Source organism: Aegilops tauschii, chromosome 1, assembly GCF_002575655.3.
Source record: "Aegilops tauschii subsp. strangulata cultivar AL8/78 chromosome 1, Aet v6.0, whole genome shotgun sequence".
Lineage (NCBI taxonomy): Eukaryota > Viridiplantae > Streptophyta > Magnoliopsida > Poales > Poaceae > Aegilops > Aegilops tauschii.
Window position 1 is genome coordinate 211,220,596 of NC_053035.3, and position 13,417 is coordinate 211,234,012.

The window sequence follows — 13,417 nt, forward strand, 5'->3', positions numbered from 1 at the left end:
ATCCACAAGACCCCCGGCAAGCGCCTTTCCGGGGACGATTGCAACGCCACGGCAAGACCCTTGCCGGGCCCCCGGCAAGACCCTTGCCGAGGGCTTCAGCGGGGCCACAGCCAGGCCCGCGCCGGCCAAGACTCCGCCGCCCTTCGCATGCAACTGCCAGCCCAACCAGCTGGGCAGGCACCTGCGTGGCAACATGCGGCTTCTGGACCAACTCAGCAAGCACCTGCGTGGTGGCATGCAGATCTTCGTGAAGACCCTGCCACCGCGCCACCTCAGCAGCCTGCTGGCCTACATGGCGCTGCACGCATCGCTGGCCTGGGCGCGTGTCGAAGCGAGGCGGAGCGGCGACGGACGGGACCGGCCTCGTTCCCGTCCCCGATAAAGCTAATGGACACCTAAGTAGCGCATTTAATGCACTTTGTCCCGTAATGCCGGGCGATAAGCTCACGCACTGTACGCCTTTCCTCCTCCTGTGTGCCACTGTGGCAACCCCTTTTTGCCTAAAAAAGGAGGCCCAAGGCATATGGAGAGGGATTTGGCTCTTTGGAACTATGCAGCCACCATAGCTTGTTGAAGAGCTCAAGGACACTCTGAAATACATCCACCAAAGCAGGACTAGGGTTTTACGCATCCTCGCGGCCCAAACCTGGGTATTTAATGATCCATGTGCTAGCTCCTAAACCTGCTCTTCTCACGACCCCGCACCCGCCGACCGTAGAAGGGATCCCAGTGATCCCATAGGTGTCGTTCTCACCGACAACTTTGGCACGCCAGGTAGGGGCGCAGTTGTGAGAATCTGGTCTAGCGGTTAGCCTAGCTGTTCTTCGCCGGCATGGCTCCCAAGAAGAAGACGATCACGGCGATCAGCTCGTCGGGAGCCGAACGGCCCGTGCCAGTGCGGGCGAGCAGCGGGCCGGTTGCGAACAGAACCCGAGCCGCGACCCGCGAGCACCAGCATCGCCCTGGCAGTCAGAGCCTGGCGAGCGGCGTCGTTCGTGCGCCGGACGATGAGCCGCACACCACCAAATCCAAAGACGCGGCTGGGCCCCCCGCAGGCAGCGCGGGGCCCTCCAGGGGTGTTGCTGTGCCACCTACGGGCGGCGCATCAACCTCCAGGACGCCTACGCTGGTGCCCACAGCGCGCTCTTCCTAGGGAGCGCGTGACGAGCAGCGCCACCACGCTGGAGACCCCGGACGCCGCCGTGGGAAGAGTCCTGTGCATCATCTGTGGGATGAAGGAGGCCAGCATGCCCGCTGAAGCGCTGGCGAAAATGGCACGCAATCGCTGGGCCGTGATAGAGCTCCTTCTAACGTGGTTAGAAGTCGAAGCGTGCCACGGTCCATGCAGCTTTCGCCACCACCCACGCCAGCGGAAGCTTTGGCGCGCGCAAAGCTGCTCCTTGACTGCCCTCCTATTGCGGAGAAGCTCGACGAGTGGAGAGCCACCATCCAGAGTCTCGTCGTCGTAGCCAACAAAGATGATCCGCGGCCGGAGAGGCCCTCGGGCCGATGCTCCGTCGAGCCACCACATGCCACCGGTGGAAGGACTTGGGGAGCTGCAGCCACGGTGCACTCTCCTCCCCTGCGCCAGTGTCCGCCGGTGCCGGTCCGTCGTGACGACGCGTGTGATTACATTTCCATAGCGTCGTCCGACCCACGGACCCACCACGATCAGCGCCAAGTCCTTCGGGAGTGAGCCCATGAAGACGCTCGAACCACCATCGAGCGCGAGCGCGATACACGGCACCAGTCGGATAAGCGGGCGGGGCCCGCTATGGACCACCCAGCACCGGGGAGCTCCGGCGGCCTACCTTACGAGATGGGTTGCCCAGCCTTTACCCGTGAGCTGCGGCAATTCCAGTGGCCGTCCCACCGCACGTTCAAGCTCGACGTCGGCGAGAAGTACAACGGCAAGACCCATCCGTCAGAGTTCCTCATCATATACACCATCGCGATGCAAGCTGCTGGGGCTCGCGACGACAAGGCTACAGAGGCCATGTGCGTCGATGGTGGCGCCTCGCTGCATACTTCTCACCGCCAGCTCAAACAGTGGGTGCGTGAGATTACAGCAGCAGAGCCATCGTTCGACGCTCAGAAGCCGCTGAAGTGGTCCAGCACGCCCATCATTTTTGACGCCGAGGATCACCCTGATCGCACAACTGCGGTCGGGTGTTTGCCGTTATTGGTTTCACCAATGATACGCAACCTCAAGGTGAACAAGATGCTGGTTGACGGTGGGGCCGGCCTGAATTTGATCTCGCCCGTCGTGATCAAAAGGCTGCAAATTCCTGACGGATACCTCGAGGAGACGGGCACGTTTCAAGGGGTCAACCCGGGAAGGAGCCAACTGAAGGGGAAGGTCATGTTGCCTGTGATGTTTGGAGGCGATTTGAACTACAGGACAGAGAGGATTGTCTTTGATGTAGCCGAGATCCCTTTGTCCTACAATGGGATCCTCGGCCGCCCGGCACTAGCCAAGTTCATGGCGGCATCGCACTACGCCTACAACGCGCTGAAGATGCCTGGGCCGATGACCATCATCACCGTCCCCTGCGACAAGAAGGACGCGCTGATCTACGCTGACCAACTCTATCGAGAAGCAGTTGCAGCAGCTGCTGCCAAGGCACTTGCTCCTGCCGCTGAAGCCCCAGGAGGGAAGAAGAAGGCCGGCAAGACCTCTCGCACCCACTCCGGCAAGCGCACCTCTTCGGAGTGTTGTGCTACCGTCAAGGATGTGCCAGAGAGCTCCACCGGCAAGAGCAAGAAATCCAGAGCTGCACCACTAGAGACCAAGAGGGTGTCCATCAAGGAGCATGGCACGGGAGGGGCTTTCACCATAAGCTCCACCCTCGACGGCAAATAGAAAGGCGCGCTCGTCACCTTCCTGCGGGCGAATGTTGATGTGTTTGCATGGCAAGCATCCGACATCACCGGTGTTCCCAGGGAGGTGATTGAGCACCACCTAGCTGTCTGTCCTCATGCGCGGCCCGTCAAGCAGAAGGTCGGGAAGCAGGCTCTGGAAAGGCAAGAATTCATCACAGAGGAGATCAGGAAGCTAGAAGCGGTAGGCTTGGTGAGAGGAGTGCTCCACCCGACGTGGTTGGCCAATTCGGCGGTGGTACGCAAGGCGAACGGGAAGTGGAGGCTGTGTATTGATTACACAGATATCAATAAGGCTTGTCCCAAGGACCCTTTCCTGTTGCCGCGCATCGACCAGATTGTTGACTCCACGGCCGGGTGTGATCTGTTGTCATTCCTTGATGCCTACTCAGGATACCATCAGATCTTCATGACAAGAGAAGACGAAGAGAAGACAACATTCGTCACCCCATGTGGTACGTATTGCTTTTCACGGATGCCTTTCGGGTTGAAGAGTGCTGGCTCAACGTTCGCAAGAGCGGTCCAAATTGGTTTTGAGCCCTAACTACATAGAAATATGGAAGCTTATATGGATGACATAGTGGTCAAAACCAAGGACAAGGCAACCCTTGTACAAGACTTAGAAGAGATGTTTGCCAACCTACGCAAGATCAACCTCAAGCTGAACCCTGAGAAGTGTGTATTCGGCGTTCCGTCCGGCAAACTTCTCGGGTTCTTTGTGTCGCAGCGTGGGATCGAGGCAAATCCAGACAAGATCAAGGCTATCGAGCAGATTGAGGTGCCCAAGCGAATCAAGGATGTGCGCCGGCTCACTGGCTGCGTTGCTGCCATGAGCCGATTCATCTCCAAGTCTGCCGAGCGCGCCCTTCCCTTTTTCAAGATTTTGAAAAAGGCGGGCCCTATGGAGTGGACCCCAGAGACCGAAGTAGCACTGCAGGATCTGAAGAAATACCTCTCTTCTACACTAGTACTGGCGGCGCCTAAACCACAAGAGCCGTTGCTGCTGTATCTGGCGGCGACGAATCAAGTGGTTAGTGCCGGCTGGTGGCACAGAGGGAGGTCGACGAAGAGGCAGTGGCAACGGTAGGACCAGTGGATGGCAAGTCAGAGATTCCCCCGGCTGGGCCTGGCGCCGGCAAGGCAAGGCCCCCGGCAGAGTCTGGCACCATCAGGATGGAGCCCGCGCAGCCAAGTGAAGAGGTGCAGAAGAAGAAGATGATGCAGCACCCGGTTTACTTTGTCAGCTCCCTCTTGCAGGGGGCTAGGTCGAGGTACTCCGGTGTGCAGAAGTTGCTCTTCGGCCTCCTTATGGCCTTGAGGAAGCTGCATCATTACTTCCAAGCCCATGAGATCACTGTCATCACCCGCCTCCCGTTGCAACAGATACTGCACAACCCAGACGCAACCGGAAGGATTGTGGAGTGGGCCTTGGAGTTGTCAAGCTTTGGTTTGAAGTTTGAAAGTACTTCGACAATCCATAGCAGAGTCTTGGCGGAGTTCATTGCAGAGTGGACCTCAACGCCCGACGAAGAGCTCCAGGAGACCACTCTCCCCGGCAAGGAAGCAAGTCGCGACTGGGTCATGTACTTTTATGGGGCTTTCTCGCTGCAAGGCATCGGTGCTGGTGTGTTGCTTGTCGCACCCACCGGAGAGCACCTCAAGTATGTGATCTAGATGCACTTTCCCAGGGAGATGTCCACAAACAACACCGCTGAGTACGAGGGGCTGCTTGCCGGTCTCAGGATCACGGCAGACCTCGGGGTTAAGAAGCTCATCGTCAGGGGTGATTCACAACTTGTCATCAGACAAGTCAACAAAGATTATCAGAGCCCGTTGATGGAGGCCTACGTAGATGAGGTGAGGAAGCTGGAGGAGCGCTTCGACGGTATACACGCAGAGCACGTTCCCCAAGCGGAGAACGACATCGCTGATTACATGTCAAAGCGCGGTGCATTCAAGCTACCTGTGGAACCAGGTACCTTTCTGCTTCGGTTAACTCAACCATTCGTCGAACCATCAACGGAACAGAACAAGCGGAGGAAATCAGGCCCCGACAAGTACTTTCCCACTGAGCCCCCAGGGGCCGCCGGCAAGGGTGTTGCCGCGGATTCTGAGCCTGCCAAGGGGCAGCTGGCTGCGGCAGGGTGCCAAGCCTTGGCCGTAGAGACGGCCGCCCCCATGGCAGAAGAGATGCCTTTGGTTCTTGTCGTCGAGCCCCAGGCTCCGGCATGGGCACAACATACCGTCCGTTTCCTCCAGACAGGGGAACTTCCTGAGGAGCAGGAAGAAGCGGAAAAGTAGCCCGTCGGTCTGCCTTGTACCAGTTCGTCGATGACGTCCTGTACAGGAAGAGGCTGAACGGTGTGAAATTAAAGTGCATCCCCCGGGAGGAAGGACTGGGACTGTTGGCAGAGATACATGGAGGCATATGTGGCTCCCACAAAGGGTCGAGGGCCCTTGCCGGCAAGGCATTCCGGCAAGGTTTCTTCTGGCCCACCGCCCTCCAGGATGCAACGGCACTAGTAACCAAGTGTGAAGCGTGTCAGTTCCATTCGAAGAAGCTTCATCAACCAGCTGAAGCCCTTCACACGATCCCTCTCTCCTGGCTGTTTTCGGTCTGGGGGCTCGACATACTGGGCCCTTTCCCTCGCGCTGTCGGGGGCTTTGAGTACTTGTACGTTGCGATCGACAAGTTCACAAAGTGGCCGGAGGTAGAGGCAGTGAGGAAGGTGACTGCACAGTCAGCCGTCAAGTTCTTCAAAGGGCTAGTCTACCATTTTGGTGTGCCAAACAGAGCCATCACCGACAACGGCACGCAGTTCACAAGCCACACCTTCATGCAATACATCCAAGACCTCGACAGCAAGGTCTGTTTCACTTCCGTGGCGCATCCACGGAGCAACGGCCAGGCAGAGAGGGCAAATGCTGAAGTGTTGCGAGGCCTGAAGACAAAGCCATTGACAGGCCGCACAAGAGCAGAAGGCGCTGGATTGATGAGTTGCCGGCGGTTCTTTGGTCGATCAGAACGACGCCAAATCGAGCCACCGGCCAGACACCCTTTGCCCTGGTGTACGGGGCAGAAGCAGTTCTCCCCACGGAACTCACATACGGGTCACCTCGAGTGCTCGCTTACGACGAGCTTGAGCAAGAGCAACTGCGGCAAGATGACGCAACGCTCCTTGAGGAAGATCGTCTTCGGGCGGCTGTGAGAGCAGCGCGCTACCAGCAAGCCCTGCGCCGCTACCATAGCCGCAAGGTTCATGCCCGAAGCTTTGAGGAAGGCGACCTTGTTCTTCGGCGCGTTCAGTCGGCCAAGAATTCCAACAAGTTGACGCCGAAGTGGGAAGGCCCTTATCAGGAAATACGAGTCACCAGGCCCGGCGCAGTCCGCCTGGAGACCGAAGATGCTGTCCTAGTGAGCAACTCCTGGAACATCGAACATCTTCGCAAGTTCTACCCATAAAGCGTGGTTGCCGGGCCTCCCGACAAGCCACCTTTTGTACAAGCTTTGTCGGCAAGGCACGTAACCCTCTGTACAAAGCCAGGCGCAGACCCTGAGTATAAATAAACGAAGCACTGGCGCCCTAAGTTTTAGCATGCATGCTAGGTTAAGTCTCTCCCTCGGTTAGGGTTGATAGTGCTTAGCGGCAACTAACCCCTAGCCCAGAGGTCGAGTGTGCGTCTTTCTATTCTCTTTGGTTCGCAGGGCACGTGGACACTTCTACCGAGCCGCTTAGGAGAAAGAGAACGGACCGGTGCTCTGGCCCCGGAAGCCAAGACTGCCGGGGGCTGAAGACACAAAGATCCAACCACAGCAGGCCAAGGTTGCCGGGGGCTGCGGATTCAGATAAGCCTTTCATCCCCCTGTTATGCATTTCCGTATAGAACTGGGACATGTGAAACCTCGTTTATATTCTTAAACCACCGTGCTCCCCTTTTCCTGTACCCAAGAGCTATCTCCTGGGTCGGAACTTGGTCGTAGTCGCGGTGGCGAGGAAATGAACGAAGGGCCTGACTCTACTTCGCCCCTGCCTCCACAGAGAGCGCGAGAATGGTCGACTGAAGTGGGGGGACGGCAAGGCCTGTTGCCGGGCGACAATGTTTATCTTAAAAATAACAAGGATTCGTCCTTGGCATGGGCTTCGCTCACGCATAAAGAACCCGGCAAGAACCCTTTTTCATTAAAAACATACCATACAGGTACAGTTCATACGGGATTAAAAACATGAGCTAGGGGATTACAAGTGTTAAAATTAACAAGTGCCCGCATGCTTACAAACCAAAAGGAGATAAGGTGCCCATAATCTCTTTCTTTGTCCTCTCCTCAGAAGGTGGAACAAGACGGCAGGGGGCAAAAGGACCGCCTAGGCGAGGTGCGAGGAGCAGAAGGCACCAAGAGAACATCTTGGTGCTGGGAAAGGAGCTGGAAGACGAGGCAGCGAGCCGGCAATACGCGACGAAGGCGTCGGTGCCCGCGTACCCCGACTTGATGGCCGCCACCCGCCTTCTTCGCCTTCTCCGGCCCTCCTACGCCATCCGCCCAAGGAGACGACGGGGAGCGCCCCGATGGAGAGCTTGGCGAGGAAGGCCCTCGGCAGGGCGCGTGGCCGAGGGAGGGGCAGCGCGGTCAGTCGAAGTCGGGGTCGGCACCCAGCCGCTCGACTCCGTCGTCGTCGCTGTCGCTGTCCTCCTCGTCACTCCCGCTCGAGGAGGAATCTTCATCGTCGGAGGAGCTCTCCACGCAACACTTTAGGCGAGTTCCAAGATCTCCAAAGACCTTGACGGAGAGCAGGCCGCCCTCCATTAACTTGAAGTAGAGGACGAGCCCCGCCGCCAGGCTGTGGATGCGAGCAAATGTCTTCCATCTGCGACGGAGGTACATGACGTGAGGAGCAAGGAAGTCGATGTCGACCCGCATGCCGCTGTTCCCGCAGCCCCTAATGTGCAACCTGAGGGTCTGGGGCGGATCGAGCTCCATTTCCTAAGCAAATGGGGTAGGGAGACGAAGACAACGACGCGGTGGCCGGCGCAGCCTGATGAAGAACTCCCGAGGCTGGTCCCCGACGTGGCCCTCCATCACGGGCGACATCGCCGGTGGAGGCACGGCCATCGCGCCGCCTCGTCCCCCTCTCCCCCGACCACCGCGGCGACCTCGGCCTCGCCCCCTCCCCCTTCCTCTCGTGTCCGGATCCGCCGCCGCGAGCTCGTGGGAAGGAGGGAAGCGCTGTCGAGTAGCGACCCTCGCCCCCACCGTTGAAGGGCCTGCGCCCCCTCTCGCCATGACGGATGGAAGGAGCGGAAGTGGAAGAAGATGGATGCTGGGAGAACGTGGGACGACGTCCCCCTCCCCCCTCCTTATAAAGGGGCGGGGTCAAGGCTCGGCCGCCCCACTCAGCCAATCCAGCCATCGGAGGCGCAGGGAATCAGGACCAACCCGCTGCCCCAATCAGCGACGGCCCGGTTTCCCGCCTCCACCGCCTGCCACTTGCATGAAGGACGTGTGGCAAGCGAGAAGGACTGAGAGGACGGGTGAGGCAACCGTTCCCCGCCCCGTGATCGTGGGGCGTGGGCGCCTTGAAGACCGCGACCCGAGTCCACTCAGTAAATGAGCCGCGCCTCCACGCCTCCCTCTTTTTATGGGGAAGAAGCGAGCCGCCTCTTTACCATGATGTGACGCATGCATGCGGGAACCGCCCCACGCATGACCCCCACGTCACGCACGACCCTCCACGTCGCGCATTCAACGCGGGTCGTGGGGATGCACAGCGGACGGAAAGTTCTACAGTAAAAATCCGCCCCACCTGCCCGCGCACCGTTCTGGGCCTGGCCCAACAATGCGTCGCGCTTATGTGTGGCCCAGGCCCGGGGGCTCCTATCGGTGTACAAAAGTAGGGGCCCTCCTTTTGACCCCTTTACTTGTGCACGGGCAGTCAAAGCCACACGCCGTGGCCACACTTAGCAGGGCAAAGGAGGGAAGCCGGAGAGAAGCCGAAAGCACAAGGCGACCAGAGGCAACGCCAAGACCAGAAATGCAGGAGAGCAAGAGGGCGAGGTGGACTCCCCCGGCAAGACCCTTGCCGGGGCGGCCTTCGCGGCCCCGGCAAGAGCCTTGCCGGAGCAACTTGCCCGATGCCAGCAGAGCAGGCCACCCTTGAGCCCGTGGGTTCCAACACCACCAACCAACTACATTGGAACCAGGGCTCGGGAGGCACCTCCGTGGTGGCATGCATATCTTCGTCAAGATCACAAACACACAAGATCAGATGAGGATAAGAAGACGACGATCCTCGGTGGGATCCTAGCCGAGGAAATCCGCAAGACCCCGGCAAGCGCCTTGCCAGGGACGACTGCAACGCCACGACAAGACCCTTGCCGAGGGCTTCAGCGGGGCCACAGCCAGGCCCGCGCCGGCCAAGACTCCGCCGCCGTTCGCATGCAGCTGCCAGCCCAACTAGCTGGGCGGGCACCTGCATGGCAGCAACATGCGGCTTCCGGACCAACTCAGCAAGCACCTGCGTGGTGGCATGCAGATCTTCATGAAGACCCTGCCACCGCGCCACCTCAGCAGCCTGCCTGCCTACATGGCGTTGCATGCATCGCTGGCCTGGGCGCGTGTCGAAGTGAGGCGGAGCGGCGACGGATGGGACGGGCCTCGTTCCCGTCCCCGATAAAGCTAATGGACACCTAAGTAGCGCATTTAATGTGCTTTGTCCCGTAATGCCGGGCGATAAGCTCGCGCACTGTACGCCTTTCCACCTCCCGTGTGCCATTGTGGCAACCCCTTTTTGCCTATAAAAGGAGGCCCAAGGCATACTGGAGAGGGATTCGGCTCTTTGGAACTACGCAGCCACCATAGCTAGTTGAAGAGCTCAAGGACACTCTGAAATACATCCACCAAAGCAGGACTAGGGTTTTACGCATCCTCGCGGCCTGAACCTGGGTAAACGATCCGTGTGCTAGCTCCTAAACCTGCTCTTCTCACGACCCCGCGCCCGCCGACCGTAGAAGGGATCCCAATGATCCCATAGGTGTCGTTCTCACCGACAGACGCTTCTAGGGTTCTGGGACTTTTGGGGGTATTTATAGAGCAAATAGGCGGTCCGGGGGGCACCCGAGATGGGCACAACCCACCAGGGCGCGCCTGGGCCTCTTGGCGCGCCCTGGTGGGTTGTCCCCTCCTCGGGACTCCCCCCGGGTGCAACCAGGGCCCAACTTCTTCCTTTTGACCCATAAAAAATCATCGTGGAGTTTCGTGGCATTTGGACTTTGTCTTATATTGATTTCCTGCGATGTAAAAAACATGGAAAAAACAACAACTGGCACTTGGCACTATGTCAATAGGTTAGTACCAAAAAATGATACTCCCTCTGTCCGGAAATACTTGTCATCAAAATGGATCAAAGGGGATGTATCTAGATGTATTTTACTTTCTAGATACATCTCTTTTTATCCATTTTGATGACAAGTATTTTTGGACGGAGGGAGTATAAAATGACTATAGAATGATTATAAAACATCCAAGGTTGATAATAAAACGGCATGGACCAATCAAAAGTTATACATACGTTGGAGACGTATCAGCGAGCGCCTCCCCCTGCCCAAACCAAATTGGACAAGGGGTGGGGGCACGGCCCCCCCTTTCCTTCTCCCTCTCCCACCTGTCCCCTTTCCCCTCTTCGTAAGATGGAAGGAGGGGGGCCGAATCCTACTAGGTTTGGAGTCCTAGTAGGACTCCCCCCATGGCGCGCCTCCCCCTTGGCCGGCCTCCTCCTCCCCCCTCCTTTATATACGTGGGTAGGGGAACCCCAAAGCACAACAGACAATCTCTTAGCCGTGTGCGGTGCCCCCTCCACAGATTAACAGCTCGGTCATATCGTCATAGTGCTTAAGAGAAGCCCTTCGCTGGTAACTTCATCATCACCGTCGTCACGCCGTCGGGCTGACGGAACTCTCCCTCATCCTCAACTGGATCAAGAGCTCAAGGGACGTCATCGTGCTTACCGTGTGCTGAACACGGAGGTGCCGTACGTTCGGTACTTGGATCGGTTGGATCGTGAAGACGTTCGACTACATCAACCGCGTTACTAAACGCTTCCGCTTTTGGCCTACGAGGGTATGTGGACACACTCTCCCGTCTCGTTGCTATGCATCTCCTAGATTGATCTTGTGCGATCATAGTAATTTTTTTGAAATACTGCGTTCCCCAACATGGCACTGCTTGGTTATATCGGATAATTAATCTTCATAGATATGAAGTATAAAAGTCTTCTATTTGAATCGACCGAACACATTGTGATGTATAAAGTCCAATGGATATAATAGGGCGCGGTGAATATTTATACTTCATCAATGTTATGAGTGAATATGATTTACTTGATAAAACATAGGGACTGAATTTTTTCTGAAATAGTTCAAAGAAATTCAGGATGAAGATATAATATCATCATGACAAAAGATAAACAAAGATTCTTCTTTCATGAATAAATGTATCTGTAGTCATAAGTTTAGCAAGAAATTGAATAATTGTGAACTATTATTACCGATCTGCTCTTATTAAAGTTTCTGGGATATATAATTGTAACAACAATATATTCACTAAACTGATGCACCATCTAAAAGTCTAATAAAACTATAAGGGGTTATAGAATATTTTAGACCAATGCTTGATTGTAGCTTTTATATTCTTTCCACACAAAATTCATCGGACAATATTTTTTCAGGGAATGAATAACTCTCGAGAAAAGGTTTACTTGTTAAAGGAGTAAGTGAGAGGATGATACAGCTTATTGAGATTATTGAATCTCTAGCTCAAGTTAAAACAAGACTAAACCAGAAATGTTCTGAAGTAATTTTGTCCGTAAAACTAAGCAAATAATCTAGTACATTAGATGTGGGAGCTTCAGTTAAGACTGTAACAAAATTCAAAGGTCAGGAGAGATTATCGAATCTACTGAATATTTGATCTTAAAGAAGATAAAACCTGCACACTATGAGGAAGCAGTGATGGTGCCCAGTTAAAAGAGGTATTACTTAAACCATTGAAATAAAAGTGAAGTCCATATACAAGGAACCAGTTTTGAACTTGGTGAAATCTTCAGAAGGTGTATAAATGGATCTTCGAATATTCATGGATAGTGATCCTGAAGGAAAGTTTTTACAAAAGAGTTTTGGTAAAATGGAGGAGTTGATCTTGTCAAATCTTCTTCTTAGTAACAATACTTAAAGTATAAATGGATTAAAAGGGTGAGTGTTGTGTATTATTGATATATAATAGATGAGTAACAAAACTATTTTGAAAGTAATTTCAAGAAGTATGTATAGAAGATACCACCAAAAGATTTTTTTAGGAATACCAGAGTGATATAAATATTTCAAGTCATGTATATGATATGAAATAAAGTATCAAGTAGCTGGAATTTGATTAAGTAATTGGAGAATTTAAACTTTATCAAGAAAACTTGTGAATACAAAAAAGTTTAGTGGGATCTCTATGGCATTTCTAATCTTACATATGTATGACATATCACTTAATCACAAACAATATAAAGTATATTAGCACAAAACATTAAAAATCGTGTTTCTAAAAGGGACTTGAATTATTGGATGAAAATCTATATAGATAAATTGAAACATCTGATTATGCCATGACATGTACTGTGACAAAGTTTAAAAGAAGTTTAAAAGGAGAAAACATTTTCTCAAAATGTCACATAGCATAACACTGTGCAAAAATCATTAGTTGATGATCATGTATGGATGAGTAGAGTTCACGTTAATTCAGAGATTTAGTTCATCATGTGTGCTATCGAATGTACAAAGCCATATATTTCATATAAACTAATTGTTCGTACCATAGTAACCCAGAGAGGTTCACTAGGGTGATTTTTTAAAAGATTAAGTACCTCAGTTGGACAAAAGTTTTGCTTCTTGTCCATAGAGGAGATGTAAAGGTTACACAAGACAACTTCATGATTACTTATCGGGCTATAAGTTTGACATAGTTTCAGGAAAACTGAACATGATTCTGGATTTTATAAATGATTTAGATTGAGGCTTGAGGAGAATTCAATAGAATATAATCTGGATCAATAAAAGTTTATTGATAGATTATGGTGTAATTTCAAATATATATTGACTATATGAAGATATAGTAAATGGACTATATGGAGATATACTGTTGCTATAAAATGGATTACATGGAGATATAATATTACCATTAATGTAACATAAGAATTACGCAGGAAGTATCAGATATTACCAACACAAATAATATTACGATTTGAAGAGTATCAAATCCGATGACAAAGGCTCTAGCACTAGCATAGCATTAGCAACACCAGATAGCCATGGGTGCTAGAAAAGATGCAACTAGATTACTGACTCTAGTGCAAGTGGGAGATTATTGGAAATGTACCCTAGAGACAATAATATTTGTATTATTATATTTCCATATTCATAATTAAAGAATTTATATTCTATGCTATAACTGATATGATCCTGGAATATGCGATTCAGTGGAAAACTCATATGCACGTGT